Consider the following 16,190-nt stretch of genomic DNA (forward strand, 5'->3'; position numbering starts at 1 on the left):
AGTTTCTATCTTTTTGCAAAGTGGTCAAAGTTTAGAACAAAATAAGTTCAATCAAAGAATATTTTGAAAAGGGAGGGAGAGATTTTGAAATTAAAGAAATGGGGAGAAGATGAAGGGACTAATCCTATGCACAAAATTAAAAGTTAAGAGTTGAAAAGATCTGACCAAATGGGTAGCAATCCAATAGACAAGAATGTCAATAGAAACCCAGAATTCCCTTGGAAATTTAGAATCAAGCAACACACAAATGCATAATTATATTATCCTGAAGAGCAACGACATCAAATAAAGATAGCCACATCCAAGCTTTAACCATTCCATGATCTCCTTCAAATTAGCCCATGTAGCAGATGAATTCCACAAGCCACAAGTTCAAAATAACAGCTTCACCGTGATCATGTTGCAGATGAACTCAGAGGGATATTGAATGATGTATCAGATGAAGTTTCACATTGCAAGCACTTGGTTTCTCAATAAGTTGGCATTGACCAAGTCCTTTAGCATAGGAATGTTGCCTAAGTTCTAAGTCCATTTGTCCAAGATCAAACCAACAGTCCACATAAAAGTTCTTTAGGGTTTTTGTTGTTATTATGTACATTAATGATCCAAGACCACACAAACAAGCAAAGTATATACAAACAAGAAATATCACACAATATGGTCCAATTGGACAAAGTGAAAATTGCATTAACATAAACAATTAGAATGATATGAACAATGGAAAATGAATAAAGGCTAGAATTAAATGACATTAAAGTAAATGACTTAAAATTAAAAGTTAGTTGTTAATGGGTTAGAAGTTAGTATTGTTTTGCTTTTACTTTTCATTTTTAGTCATTCTTTGGAGAACACTCAACCCACTTATCACAAGCATGGATCCTTGAGCCAAGACATCTTCCAAAGGAAGGAAAAAAGACCAAGTTTCCACACAATACCATGAAAGAGGGGAGACTTACAATCTCACTAACTAGAATGTTATGCCTTTTATGTCACAAACTTAGCGCTATGTTAAGCAATCATAATTGGACTTATGTAGAAGTCACCACTATTTGAGGTCGGGCAATAGAATTTTGGTGTTAATTCATGTTAGATACATAGTATAATGGACTAGGCTCATGAAACATACCACACACAAAAAGAAATATGCAAAACGAAGTGGCCTAATCTCATTCATACTCATGTTAATTTTTCAATCAACTAGCTTTAGGACTTTGAGATATCATAGACCAAATGAGATGAATGCATAAAGAAAGGGAATGAGATGAAGAGGGAGGGGAATGGATCAAAACTAAAATTGGTCAAAGGAGAACTTTTACCAAATTAATATCACCCATTCATTTTGGGAGATGGATTGTACATTCCATCAATCCCCTAAATCCAATGATATTAACTTGACAAAATCAAATCAACCTTGACCAAGGCCCAACAACAAGAGTCAAACACAAACAAGTCATCACAATGGGTCAACAAAATTATTTGGCATTTATTCAAATTAAAAAAACACTAAAATAAGGCATTTAAATTAAATATGGTTTGTCAAATTCCTAAAACCTCATCAAAACATCAAATAAATGGCCATGAGAATTATCATAGGACAAACAAGGTCAAAGGACCTTCGAGAAAAAATTTCAGAATTTTTAAAGACTTAAAAGTATTTTTAAACAATTAAAAACAAATGCAAAATCAATTAAATCGTGAAAAATATTAATAATGATCCAAAAAATAATTTTAATTCAGAATATGAAAGAGGAAAATATTTAAAATTTTTGGGTGAAACTCTCATATTTTTTGGATCAATATTAAAATTAATATGAATTAATGAAAATAGAAGGAATAAAAGAAAATCATAAAATAACAAAAAAAACGTGGACCACTTGAACTCCCTCATTAATTGAGGTGGCAGATCAAGTGGGGAGAAGCGCGCATTCCATGGTGCATTGCAGTCAACGCGGCATATGCTTGGTATTTAAAAGCAACACACGAGATTAAAACAATTTGAACCAGATCAATGGCTTTGAACACTTCCAGCGCATCGCCGGCTTCCAAAGGTCGGTCATCTTCTCCGGTGACCCTGGCCGGACTGGTTCACTCATCACCATCAAGAAAATGAAAAAGGAGGTCATATTCTGAAAGAAAAAATGGCGTAGAGCACGAATCTGACCTCAATTTTAACTAACTCCACATATATAGAAAGATATGAGGAGTTGAATTTTGATGTGTGTCAACTGAGTTACTTCGATTGGACCTCTAAGCAACTCAATCTTCTTGCCTACATCGGTAGGACTTCAGACAACCAAAGATCCAAGAGAATTGAGTGGAATTGAGAGAGAATCGAAGAGATGAAATTTTATGGAAAATACCTTCAATGCAGGTATGGATTCACTTGTACTTGCTTTGGCTCGTGCTTGATCTTGCTCAGGATGCTTGCAGAAGTATATTAGAATGCACAAGAGGTCTTGGATCCCTAGAGTTTTGAATCTCAAAACAGTGAGATTCAAACTCAATTTCCAAAGGAAATTCTCAGGACTATCATCTCAAATGAAGGGTTTCGTGTTTGGGATCAAAGCTGGCGCAAAGGAGTCCTCAATTCTGAGCATATGGTGCTCTATTTATAACTGGATCATGTGTTATTTGCACCTTGCAAGTGAGTTTCCAAAATTGGCAATGAGTGATGCATGTGTGCATGGGCGTGTACAAGCCCATGAAATCATTCTATTTGGTCCATAATAGAGTGTGAGCATGTCTGAAATCAAATTGGAGTGCTAGGAAATTGTCCATGGAAGCTTGAAGTTTGATCTTTGCCAAATGATGATGCAATGTTCCAGCCATGCGCAGCCCTAGCAAATCTTGTCCAAAATGGATGAAATTGGAATTTTTGGAAATTTAGATCAAGAGGAACAACTTTCATGTTCAACACTTTTTCATTTGGAGTTTGGAACATGGAGAATTTTGAGGTGGAAGTTTGGAAATTTCAACATGTTGAAATTTTTTCTAATTGTCAAGCCATATATCTCAATATTCCACCTTGCTTAACTTTTTATGTGAGCTTCAAATGAGAAAAGTGTATTCATAAAGGTTGTAGCTCTTTCAATGACCTTCAAAATGGTAATCGATTTCATGTCATTTGGATTTAGAATGATAGAGTTATGCATTTTTGAAGTTTGGAAAAATCACTTGTTCAATGGTATAGGTCAAAAATGACCTATAATGTAACCTCATATCACATGCTCAAAAAAGTTGAATTACCTCCCACACCAAACATCAAAGTTGAAGTAGACACCTTGGGTTTGATTGTACAACCTGGAAATCTTTCATTTCATATAAATTGAGCAAGTTATGGCCTTGGGAAGTTGACTTTCAAATTAGGGTTTAGACAAAATGACCTATAATGTTTCAACACAGAAAATGATTTTCCAAGTAAAAATAACTCTAGGTCTCAACATGAAAGTTGTTTGTAATGTTACTTAGAGTAATGTTTATCTTGGAATCATTTTCATATGATGAAAATTGTAGGAAATAGGGTCTAGGGAGACCCAGTTTTGATCAGATGAATTCATCTAGCCAACCACCATCAACCAACTTGCTAACCTTCAATTCTTTTGACTTTCTTGGCTCAAGGTAGATCATATATGCATAAGATGATGAATTTTTGAAGTGTCCCTTGAGAAATTTGATCAAATGGTAAGATAGCTTGTTGGAGAAGTTACTCAAGATACCCAGTCAAACTAGGGTTTCCAAGGCAAATCACCCTCAAACTCTTGAAGAAAACTTGATCAATATAACATGCAGGAATCAATGGAACTCATATACGATGCTCATAACCATTCTTGGACCAATTCATGGTTATGCTCTTTGTCATGAGGGTCTCAAACCCTAGATATGAATTTGATGAATCAATGGTGATCATGCCCTACCTACAAAAGAGTTAGGCAAATGCAAAGACATATTTTTGTATTTTTGTTAGTAAAATGATAATATACAAGTATGATACAATCACAAAGTGCTTGGTGATCTTTCCCAAAACAAACCCAATGAAAGAGGGGCAAGGAGGATGCCAAGGTATGATCCCAATGCTAATGCATATGATGAAATTGCATGAGGGATCTTAGGGTCAAAATTGGGGTCTTACAGCTGCCCCTATTTAAGAACATTCTAACTGAGGAGGCGAAGGTTAAAATCTTCATGTCGACTCAGTAGAATGGGCTTAAATAACAACATATAGAAACAAATATTGGTCCCTAAGAGACCTCATGATGCATATGGTATGAATGTAAAAGTTAATGCTCTGTGGGGAAATATTTCCACAAAGGAAAAGAAATCAGAGAGACCAAAAGTCCGCGGGAGTATAATGTATTCCATGAGGAAAACTCACTAGGGAGACAGAGACTCTGGGGGGGAATAAATGAGGTTATGCGTAGGCCAGGCTACGACTTAAAACTACTGGGGGACTCGAGGAATTCCATACAAACATGGAAAGACTTAGCCGGGGAAACAACAACATCTACAAGAGATACGAGTAAGTCAGGATAAAACTGAAGTATTTGAATCATGTAGGAAAAACAATTTCACTAAGGAAATGTGCACTCAACTCGACTGGGGAAGAAATATACTTCAACACAGGAGGAGCAGAAATCTATTATCTACTACCTGTTACAGGGTGAGGAGATAATAAAGATCTGACAGAGAGAACATCCGTCATCGGTTAGGATGAACATATCAAGGATGACTCGCTGAGAACCCACATGAGGGAGTATTCATTACCAGTTACTCGGTAAGAAAAACCTTGTTGGGGAAAACTGCAGAAAATGGGATTTACAGTTGCCGGTTACTGGGTAGAAGACCAAAGGATGAGAGTATCCGTCATCGGTTAGGATGAACATATCAAGGATAAACTCAACAGGGAAGAAAATTTGTCATCGGTTAAGATGAACATATCAAAGATAGACTTTCCTGAGAAATGTCAAGGAGGATACCCGTCATCTGTTAAGATGAATATATCAAGGATAAACCAACTGAACAAAAAGTAGGATTTACATCTATCGAATGCTGGATAAAAGAACATCAAAGAGAAAATCCGTCACCGGTTAGGATGAACATATCAAGGATACACTCTAAGAGGGGAGAAAAATAGGAATTACATCTATCAGTTACTGGATAGAATACCATCAAAGAGATAACCCGTCACCGGTTAGGGTGAACATATCAAGGATTAACTATGCGAATGGGACAAAAAGTAGGATTTACAACTACCGGTTAGTGGGTAGAAGACCGCAAAGAGAAGGAAACCCGTCATCGATTAAGATGAACATATCATGGATTAACTCTCCGGGGAACAAGAATAGGGATTACAACTACCTTTTTACTGGGTAGAATACCAAAGGTGAGAGTATCCGTCATCGGTTAGGCTGAACAAATCAAGGATAAACTCCGGCAGGGGAGAGAAAGATATTCGTCACCGGTTAGGGTGAACATATCAAGGATATACTTTCTGGGGAATGGATCCACTAGGGACTCTACTGAGGAGAAAAACAGGGGTACTTTTGCCGGGTATTGGGTAAGAAGTAACAAACTAAGAAGAATATTACCAGTTACTGGGTAATAAACTCTTATTAGACTCGAAGCATCTATTTAGGTAAAAGCTAGACAGGAATAGTCAATCAAGACTCAACCCAATGAGGATATAACTCAAGGGGAGTGATTCCATCCAGATAAACAACTGGAAAGGAAACTGAAATAATAATTATCCACGAGGAAACAAACTCAGTGGGGAAGAGGAGAAAGGTTAAAGTCTTTCTGCCTAAGAGGCTGACGCTCTACAATTGAGGGAGGACAGACACCGAAATTTTGTATGGGGATAAAGTACCGCCATACAGAGAATGAGAATTTCTAATCAAATATGACGATGCAAATATGCAAATTATGAAATTATATGAATGTATATGTATATGTATATGTATATATATGATGATTATGCTGACAAAACGATCACAAAGGATACAACGGTGTGAGCCATTGACTTTCCCTAACCAAGATATAGAGGGGTTGCAAGACGCACTCGCCAAGATGAAGTGAGATAAGGATATGTGGGAAGAGAGTTTCCATGCTTTGAGCAAAAAGCATGAGGAGTTGCAGCTTGAGTCTAAGGACAAAGATGCACTTATTGAGTTACTTGAAGACCGGGTGACAAAGAGACAGAGAGAGCCAGAGGTTTCATCCTCCTCTAGCATGCCTCGGCCTTCTGTTGCTTGGAAGAAGATTATTGATCAACTTGTCCTCGAGAAGACTCAGATGAAGGCTTCTTTTGAAACCGAGATCTGACGCATTCGAAGGAAGTACGCGCCTACAGCCAGATCTTCTGACATTGGTGTTAGGGATCCTTAGGATGACTAGTCTCCTTTTCTCTTGTATTTTTCATTTGGTTTCTAAAATTGTACTCAGTGTAATCCTTCCAAATATATAAATAAAAGAGATTTTTATGGTCATATCAAATTGTTGCAATTGTTGTTATATATATTTGCAAATAATCTAGTAAGTTCCTTGAAAATAAAAATAATCAAACATTGCATCTCATGCATCATTTGCATAAGCAGGTTTCTCTTTCTCTAGATGTCTCATTGGTGTTTCTTCTGTGCTTCAGCCAAGTTGAATCATCGATACAATACTCGCACCAATCACTCCAGATTCATGGAACATCTTGAGAAAGAGAATAGAGACTTGAAAGAGGAGATCGCTCGCCTGACTGCCATGATGGAGTCAGTACTAGCTGCACATAGCCAGTCTTCTCCAACGCTTGCAACTCCTCCTCCTCAGAGGACTGTCATTTCAGAGGTGGCTACCTCTACTATTCCCGCAACTGTTGCTCACTTCGCGCCCAACATGCCTGTCAGATTCCCGTGGGGAATGCCGCCGAACTTTGTGCTCGAAGGCTTTGCGCCTACATTTGCCTCTATGTCAGCATCTAACTTGGTCATGTCTGTACTGCCACTTGTTATGCATACCCTGCCCCGTGTAGAAGACACCATTTATCATTCTGAGTCGTCTGAGAGCCCGGATGTGTATGAGAAGATGGATGAGATGAAGGACCAATTTCTAGGGCTGCGCAAGGAGTTGAAAACTTTGAGGGGTAAGTACATATTTGGGAAGAGTGTTGTGGAACTGTGTTTGGTTCCGAATGTGAAGGTTCTAGTGAAGTTCAAAGTGCCTGACTTTGAAAAATACAAAGGAAATACATGTCCACTCAATCATTTGTTGATGTACGCCAGAAAGATGTCTACTAAAACTGATAATGATCAATTCTTGATCCATTATTTTCAAGACAGACTGACCGGTGCCGCTCTAAGGTGGTACAAGGGATTGGATAGTGCGAGCATCCGCATGTTCAATGATTTGGGCACAACATTTGTGAAACAGTATAAATATAATGTTGATATGGCTCCCGATAGGGATCAGTTGAGATCGCTGTCTCAGAAGGACAAAGAGACATTCAAAGAGTATGCACAGAGGTGGAGAGAACTTGCTGCTCAGACTACCCCTCCTTTAGAGGAAAAGGAGATGACCAAGATTTTTCTGAAGACCCTGAGCTCATTTTATTATGAGCAGATGATTGCCAGTGCCCCCAGTGATTTTACCGAAATGGTAAACATGGGGATGAGGCTCGAAGAAGGTGTCCGAGAAGGACGGTTGTCTAGAGAGGAGGTGTCATCTAGCAAGAGATATGGCAACAGTTTTAGCAAGAAGAAGGAAAATGAAGCTAATGCAGTGACAGTGGGAGGAAAAGGAGGCCTCAGATTAGAAGAAGTCAACCACCCCATCAACATCATCATCAAGTATCTTCAGTTATTCCTGTGTTTTCGGCAAATCAATCAGCACCAATTTAACAACAACCACGTCAACAGCAACAACTACAACAATAAACAAACACCTACAACAACAACAATACCAACAATCATTAGCAACAAAATTTTGAGAGGAAGAAGGTCAGTTTTGACCCTATTCCAATGACATATGCAGGATTATATCCCTCTTTGGTTCACAAGAACCTGCTACAACCAAGAAATCCTCCGCAAATCCCCGAACCACTTCCCTGGTCGTACAAACCGGAACTCCGTTGTGCTTTTCATCAAGGAGCTCCCGGACATGACATAGAGAATTGCTACCCCCTCAAATATGAAGTTCAGAAGCTGGTAAAGAGGGGAATGATGTCCTTTGAGGATAGCACACCGAATGTTAAAGTTAATTTTTTAGCCACTCATGGTAATTCATCTGTTAATATGGTGGACGGTTGTCCAGGCGAGTTCAAGGTATTCGATGTACGCTTCATTAGGAGGTCCTTGGTGACGATGCACAAGGATGTTTGCTTGGTTAGCAATTGTGAACACGATCATGATGGTTGTGATATCTACAGTGTCAACCCTAGGGGTTGTGTGGTTGTAAAAAGGGACATCCAGCGGTTGATGGATGAAGGCTTAATCTAGATTGTTCAATCCCGTCACATAGATGATGATGTGAATGTTATTGTTCTCATTTTGAAAACTCCTGAAAGAGTGGTCATTTAGTATGATAGCAACAACAGTAACAATGTCAGCAAGAGATTGGTATCACTTTTGGTTATACGGTTGGCGGGTCCAATCCCGTATTCATCCAATAAAGATATTCCTTATCAGTATAATGCAGCTATGTTGAAATATGGTCAAGAGGTTCCATTACCTACTACCAGTTATGTCGTAAGCATTGATGATGTTACTAAGGTGACCCATAGTGGTCGAGTGTTTGGGTCGGTGTTCCCAAAGAATGCAGAAGATTTGACTGTCAATAAGAAAGTTGATGGACCAGTGGTAGATTCTGCTAGCGCTCCAAAGTGTCAGTCTGGTGAGTTCAGCAGTTTGAAGCCTAGGGATGATGATGAGGTGCTCAAATTGATAAAGAAAAGCGAATTCAATGTGGTGGAGCAGTTGCTCCAAACCCTCATCAAAAATTTCGGTGTTGTCTCTGCTAATGAATTCAGAAGCGCACAAACAAGCATTGTAGAAAGTTCTCGAGCAAGATTTTGTGGAACGTGATATTACGGTGGATCAGTTTGATAATATAGTGGCTAACATCACTTCCTGTAATAATCTCAGTTTCTGCGATGAAGAACTCCCCGAGGAGGGTAGGAATCATAATTTGACTTTGCATATCTCCATGAATTGCAAAGATGATGCTTTATCAAATGTGCTAGTTGATACTGGATCATCGTTGAACGTGCTTCCAAAGTCAACATTATCAAAGTTATCATATCAAGGAGCGCCTATGAGGTATGGCGGCGTAATCGTCAAAGCTTTTGATGGTTCGCGCAAGACTGTGATTGGAGAAGTGGACCTTCCGGTGAAGATAGGTCCGAGTGATTTCCAGATTACTTTTAAAGTAATGGATATGCATCCAGCCTACAGCTGTCTGTTGGGAAGGTCATGGATCCATGAGGCGGGAGCTGTTACCTCCACGTTGCATCAGAAACTCAAGTTTGTCAAGAATGGGAAGCTAGTCATTGTTGGCGGGGAAAAGGCGCTGCTAGTCAGCCACCTGTCATCTTTCTCTTATGTTGAATCCGAGGATGAGGTTGGAACTCCGTTCCAAGCCTTATCTATTGCTGTTGAGAAGAGAGTTGGGACACCCATGTCCTCATTCAAAGATGCAAGGAAGATTATTGAAGAGGGAAATGTTGATCAGTGGGGGCAGATGGTAGAGGTCTCCGATAACAAGAACATAACCAGTCTGGGTTTTTAGCAAGGTTCGTTAATTGCAAGATCAGAGGATATGGAACTCAGCTTCCGTAGCGGAGGGTTCATTCATGGTAATGAACAACACTTAGCTGCTGTGCTAGAAGATGATGAAGAGGAAGACTGCACCAATTTTGTGACGCATGGAAAAGCTTGCTACAATTGGACTGCTGTTGATATTCTTGTTATTATGCATCGATCTAAGTAATTGCTTTTATTTGTTTTTGAAAACCCTTTTCCTATTCCTAAGGGAGAAGTGAACGTTGTTTGGGCATTTTCAATTTGATCATTAATAAAATATAATTCTATTCATCCACATCTATGATGTTTTGTTTTTACTTTTTGTTCTATTCTGAAAATGGTATTCACAAAAAACATAAATAAACAATATAATTGTCCATATGCATAATATTTGGTCACAAATTCACTTCTCTAAAAACCAAAATATCAAATCATTTTGCAGGTTGGTTTCTAACCCCATTGAATACAATGATATATCTCCTTATCCAAATTTTGAATTCCCTGTGTTTGAGGCTGAGGAGGAAAGTGATGAGGAAGTGAGTGATGAATTGTCTCGTCTTCTTGAGCATGAAGGAAAAGCCATTCAGCCATTCGAAGAGCAGATTGAGCTAGTCAACTTGGGTTCCGAAGATGATATGAAGGAAGTCAAGATTGGGTCTCGACTGTGTCCAGATGTTAAGAAGGGGTTGATTGATCTTCTCCGAGAGTATTCATATGTGTTTGCTTGGTCCTATCAAGACATGCCTGGTTCAGATTCTGAGATAGTGGAGCATAGATTGCCGTTGAAGCCAGAATATCCGCCAATCAAGTAGAAGTTATGAAGAACGCATCCCGATATGGCAATGAATATCAAAGAAGAAGTGCAGAAGAAGATTGATGTTGGTTTCCTTGTGACTACTGAATATCCGCAATGGGTGGCCAATATTGTGCATGTGCCAAAGAAGGATGGAAAAGTCTGCATGTGTGTTGACTATCTAGGTTTAAATAAAGCCTGTCCGAAAGATGATTTCCCTCTGCCACACATTGATATGTTGGTAGACAATATAGCTAAGTTCAAAGTCTTTTTGTTTATGGACGGATTTTCCTGATATAATCAGATCAAGATAACACCCGAAGATACGGAGAAGACCATATTCATTACACCTTGGGGAACATTCTGTTATAGAGTGATGCCTTTCGGTTTGAAGAATGCTAGTGCAACTTACCAAAGAGCAATGACTACTCTTTTTCATGCTATGATGCATAAAGAGATCGAATTATATGTTGATGACATTATTGCTAAACCAATCGACAAAGAGGAACATGTTGAGCATTTATTGAAGCTATTCCAGCGTTTGAGGAAGTATAAGCTCCGCTTAAATCCCAATAAGTGTACTTTTAGTGTTCGTTCTGGTAAGTTGTTGGGCTTTATTGTCAGCGAGAAGGGTATTGATGCTGACCCTGCCAAGGTCAAAGCAATACAAGAGATGCCGGCACCCAAGACTGAGAAGCAAATCAGAGATTTTCTCGGACGCTTGAATTATATCTCAAGATTCATCTCACACATGACTGCCACATGTGCGCCTATGTTCAAGCTTCTTCGGAAAGATCAGTCTTGTGATCGGACCAAAGATTTCCAGAAAGCGCTTGACAGTATCAAGGAATATTTGCTTAAACCTCCAATTTTTTCTCCACCTGTTGAAGGAAGGTCGTTGATCATGTGTTTGATTGTGCTTGAAGAGAGTATGGGTTGTGTTCTTGGTCACAAAGATGAGACTGAAAAGAAAGAATTTGCAATCTACTACCTCAGTAAGAAATTCACCAACTGTGAGACTCAATATTCTATGCTTGAGAAAACTTGTTGCGCATTGGCTTGGGCTGCTAAGCGTCTGCGTCAATACATGTTGAATCATACCATTTGGATGATATCTAAAATGGATCTAATCAAGTATATATTTGAGAATCCTGCTTTAACTGGGAGGATTACCCGTTGGCAGATGTTGTTGTCAGAGTATGATATTGAATACCGATCTCAAAAAGCGATCAAAGGTAGTGTCTTGGCTGACCATTTGGCTCACCAACCAATTGAAGATTACCAGTCTGTGCAGTATGATTTTCCTGACGAAGAGATCTTGTACTTGAAAATGAAAGATTGTGATGAACCATTGCTTGAAGAATGGGCCAGAACCTGGTTCCTGTTGGCGCATGGTATTTGATGGAGTTGTTAATCAATATGGTAATGGCATTGGGGCAATGATTATTACTCCTCAAGGCACGCATTTTCCATTTACAACTACATTGACTTTCAAGTGTACAAACAATATGGAAGAATATGAAGCTTGCATTATGGGGCTTGAAGAGGCCATTGATCTCAGAATCAAGCATTTAGATGTCTTTGGAGATTCAGCTTTGGTTATGAATCAAATCCAAGGTGAATGGGAGATGAATCAACGTGGTTTGATACCGTATAGAGATTATGCGAGGAGGATTTCAACTTTCTTTACAAAGGTTGAGTTTCATCATATCCCTCGAGATGAAAACCGGATGGCATATGCTCTTGAACCATTGGCATCAATGATTGTAGTGAACTATTGGAATGAGGTTCCCAATTTGACTGTGATGCGTCTTGATAGGCCAACTCATGTGTTCGCTGTTGAATAAGTCAAAGACGAAAAGCCGTGGTATTATGATATCAAGTGTTTCCTCCAAAGTCAGGTTTACCCGTCTGGGGCATTTTTGAAACATAAGAAGACTTTGAGAAGATTAGCCGGTAATTTCTACCTGAATGGTGATGCGCTTTACAAGAGAAACTTCGATATGGTTTTGCTCAGATGCGTGGGTAGACATGAAGCAGACTTATTGATGACTGAAGTCCATGAAGGTTCCTTTGGTACTCATTCCAATGGACATGCAATGGCGAAGAATATGTTGCGAGCAGGTTACTATTGGCTGACAATGGAATCTGACTGTTGCAAGTTTGTGAAAAAATGCCACAAGTGTCAAATTTATGCAGATAAGATTAATGTTCCTCCGACACTGTTGAACATCATTTCCTCTCCATGGCCCTTCTCCATGTGGGGAATCAATATGATTTGCATGATTGAGCCCAAAGCTTCGAACGGACATCGTTTCATTCTGGTGGTTATTGACTACTTCACAAAATGGGTTGAAGTGGCATCGTATGCAAATGTAACCAAGCAAGTTGTTGTAAGGTTTATCAAGAATCAGATCATATGCCGTTATGGTGTGCCAAGTATGATCATTATTGATAATGGATCAAACTTGAACAATAATATGGTGGAAGCCCTTTGCAAAGACTTCAAGATCGCACATCATAATTCTTCTCCATACAGACCTAAGATGAATGGGGCTGTTGAAGCTGCAAACAAAAACATCAAGAAGATTATTCAGAAGATGGTTATAACATATCAGGATTGGCATGAGATGCTCCCATTTGATTTGCACGGGTATCTTACATCCATCCACACTTCAATAGGGGCAACCCCTTTCTCACTTGTTTATGCCATGGAAGCAGTGCTCCCCATAGAGGTTGAGATCCCTTCATTGCGTGTGCTCGTGGAATCAAATTTGATTGAGGCAGTATGGTGTCAGACCAGATTTGATAAGCTGAATTTGATTAAAGAGAAGAGGTTAACTGCCATGTGTCATGGTCAGCTATACCAGCAAAGAATGAAGAAAGCTTTTGATAAGAAGGTCAGACCTCGCGTGTTTAGAGAAGGTGACCTTGTGCTCAAGAAGATTCTATCTTTCAAACCAAATTCTAGGGGAAAATGGACTCCTAATTATGAATGCCCACACGTTGTTAAGAGATCTTTTCAGGCGGTGCTTTGATTCTTACAACTATGGAAGGTGAAAAGTTCACTTGTCCTGTGAATGTTGAAGCAGTCAAGAAATAATTCGCCTAAAAAAGAAAAGAACGCCTCGCTAAGTTGAAAACCCGAAAGGGCGGCTTAGGCAAAAAAGATCGTCTCGGATAATTGAAAACCCGAAAGGGCGATCCAGGAAAAAGTTAGAGACATAAAACAGAAAAAATTATCTCGATAAATTGAGTACCCCACCCTGAGGAAATTTATGCAAAAGTTAGGGATTATGGCAAGTAATTGCATCCTGCTGATCTTCAGTTTTGAAGATATTCTTGAGTACAACGGTCGATGTTGATCCACTGTCTCCAGCAGCCGTCAAGAGCATAGTGGATGTCAAAAGTTGGTAGAAGGATTGGTGATCTTCGTATTCAATGTACCCCTTTTCCATGTAAATTACCATTTTCAACTTTGTAAAGATCTATGGAGTCTTGTCATTTACAGACTACCATTCTATTAAATAAGGTTAAGCTTTTGTCCAATTGTTTCTACTCTTATTTATTTCAGCCAAATAGATTTAAATTTTATTATGATCATTTTTAAAATTAAAATTTTTTAAATCAAAATCATTTGTCTTAAACATATAAAAGCATGAATTTTAAACAATCAATTTAATTTAAAAGGAATATCAACAGTGGTTCGAATGCAGTAAGCCCTAAGTGTGGAGCATTATTGGTTCTCCCCAAGCAGTAGGCGTATTTTCTCTTTCACCCCCGACAGCATTATTCAACACTCGGTGATTATTGTTCGCCATTCCCCAGTGAAGTAGCCAGTCGAGTTGGTTGATTAGTCCTCTGCGGAGTGTTTATTCCCCAGCCAAGTTCATATTTGGTTCCCAGTGGACTAAGAACAGGTTTCCTCAGCAGTTCGCGTGGTTGCGACTGAACTTCGGTTTCCCTATCAATCGCCATCAGATTCTCTCCCAATCAGAGTTTCCTCCTGGTTTCTGAGCAGTTATTTATGTTTATCCCCTGCATGGTTGTCTCCCATTTGATATGGTGTTGACCTAAAATTCCCTGCAGACTCGATAACAGTTTTCCTCAACATATCTCCTCCTTCCCTAACTAGGGTTGAGCCTTTGGGATGTTGATCTCTCTTTTATCCAGCAGTTGTCTCCCTCTTTTTGTGGATTGACTGAGAATTGTATTGATGATTCAAATCTGCGACACCTTTGAATCCTTTACAATCGTTTTGCCAGCATAATCATCATATATACATATACATATACATATACACTCATATAATTTCATTATTGCATCGTCGCACTTGTTGATTCATTCTCGTGATTTTTAATTCTCTGTTATGGTGGTACTTTATCCCCATACAAGTTTGGTGTCTGTCCTCCTTCAATTGTAGAGTGTCAGCCCCTTAAGCAAAAAGACTTTAACCTTTCTCCTTTCCCCACTGAACTATTTCCTCGTGGATGATTAGTATTTAAGCTTCCTCCCTAGTTGATTATCTGGATGGAACCACTCCCCTTAGGTTATATCCTCATTTGGTTGAGTCTTGATTGACCATTTCTTTCTAGATCTTGCCTAGATAGATGTTTTGGGTCCCCTAAGAGTTTATTACCCAATAACTGGTAATATTCTTCTTAGTTTACTTCTTACCCAATACCCGGCAAAAAGTAACATTTTTTCTCCCCGGCGGATTCATTTTCATGTTTCCCTAGGAAGTATATCCTTGATATGTTCATCCTAACCGATGACGGATATTTTCTTCCCCTGCTGTGAGTTTATCCTTGATATGTTCACGTTAACCCGTGACGGATATTCTCTCTTTGGTGTTCTACCCAGTAAAAAGGTAGTTATAATCCCTATTCTTATTCCCTAGTGAGTTAATCCTTGATATGTTCATCCTAACTAATGACGAGTTGCCTTCTCTTTACGGTCTTCGGCCCAGTAATCGGTAGTTGTAAATCCTGCTTTTTCTCCCTTTGCAGAGCTTATCCTTGATATGTTCATCTTAACCAATGACGGATATTCTCTTTCTGGTATTCTATCCAGTAACTGATAGATGTAATTCCTATTTCTCTCCTTGGAGTTTATCCTTGATATGTTCATCTTAACCGATGACGGATATTCTCTTTCCGGTATTCTATCCAGTAGTCGATAGATATAATTCCTACTTTTTTCAGGCAGTTTATCCTTGATATGTTTACCTTAATCAGGTAACGGATACTCTTCCTAGTGTCCCCAGGTAAGTCTATCCTTGATATGTTCATCTTAACCGGTGACGGATATTCTTCCCTTTGAGTTTATCCTTGATATGTTCACTTTACTCAGTAACGGATATTCTCTCCCTTCGGTCTTCTGCCCAGTAACCGGTAGTTGTAAATCCTATTTCTGTAGTTTTTCCCCAGCAAGGCTATTCTTACCCAGTAACCGGTAATGAATACACCCTCCTGGCATCCCTCAGCGAGGCATCCTTGATATGTTCATCCTAACCGATGACGGGTGTCCTCTCTGTCAGATCTTTATTATCTCCTTACCTAGTAACAAGTAGTGGATGATAGATTTTTGCCCCTCCTGCGTTGAAGTTTATTTCTTCCCCA

This window comes from Lathyrus oleraceus, chromosome 5 (genome assembly GCF_024323335.1).
Source record: "Lathyrus oleraceus cultivar Zhongwan6 chromosome 5, CAAS_Psat_ZW6_1.0, whole genome shotgun sequence".
NCBI lineage: Eukaryota > Viridiplantae > Streptophyta > Magnoliopsida > Fabales > Fabaceae > Lathyrus > Lathyrus oleraceus.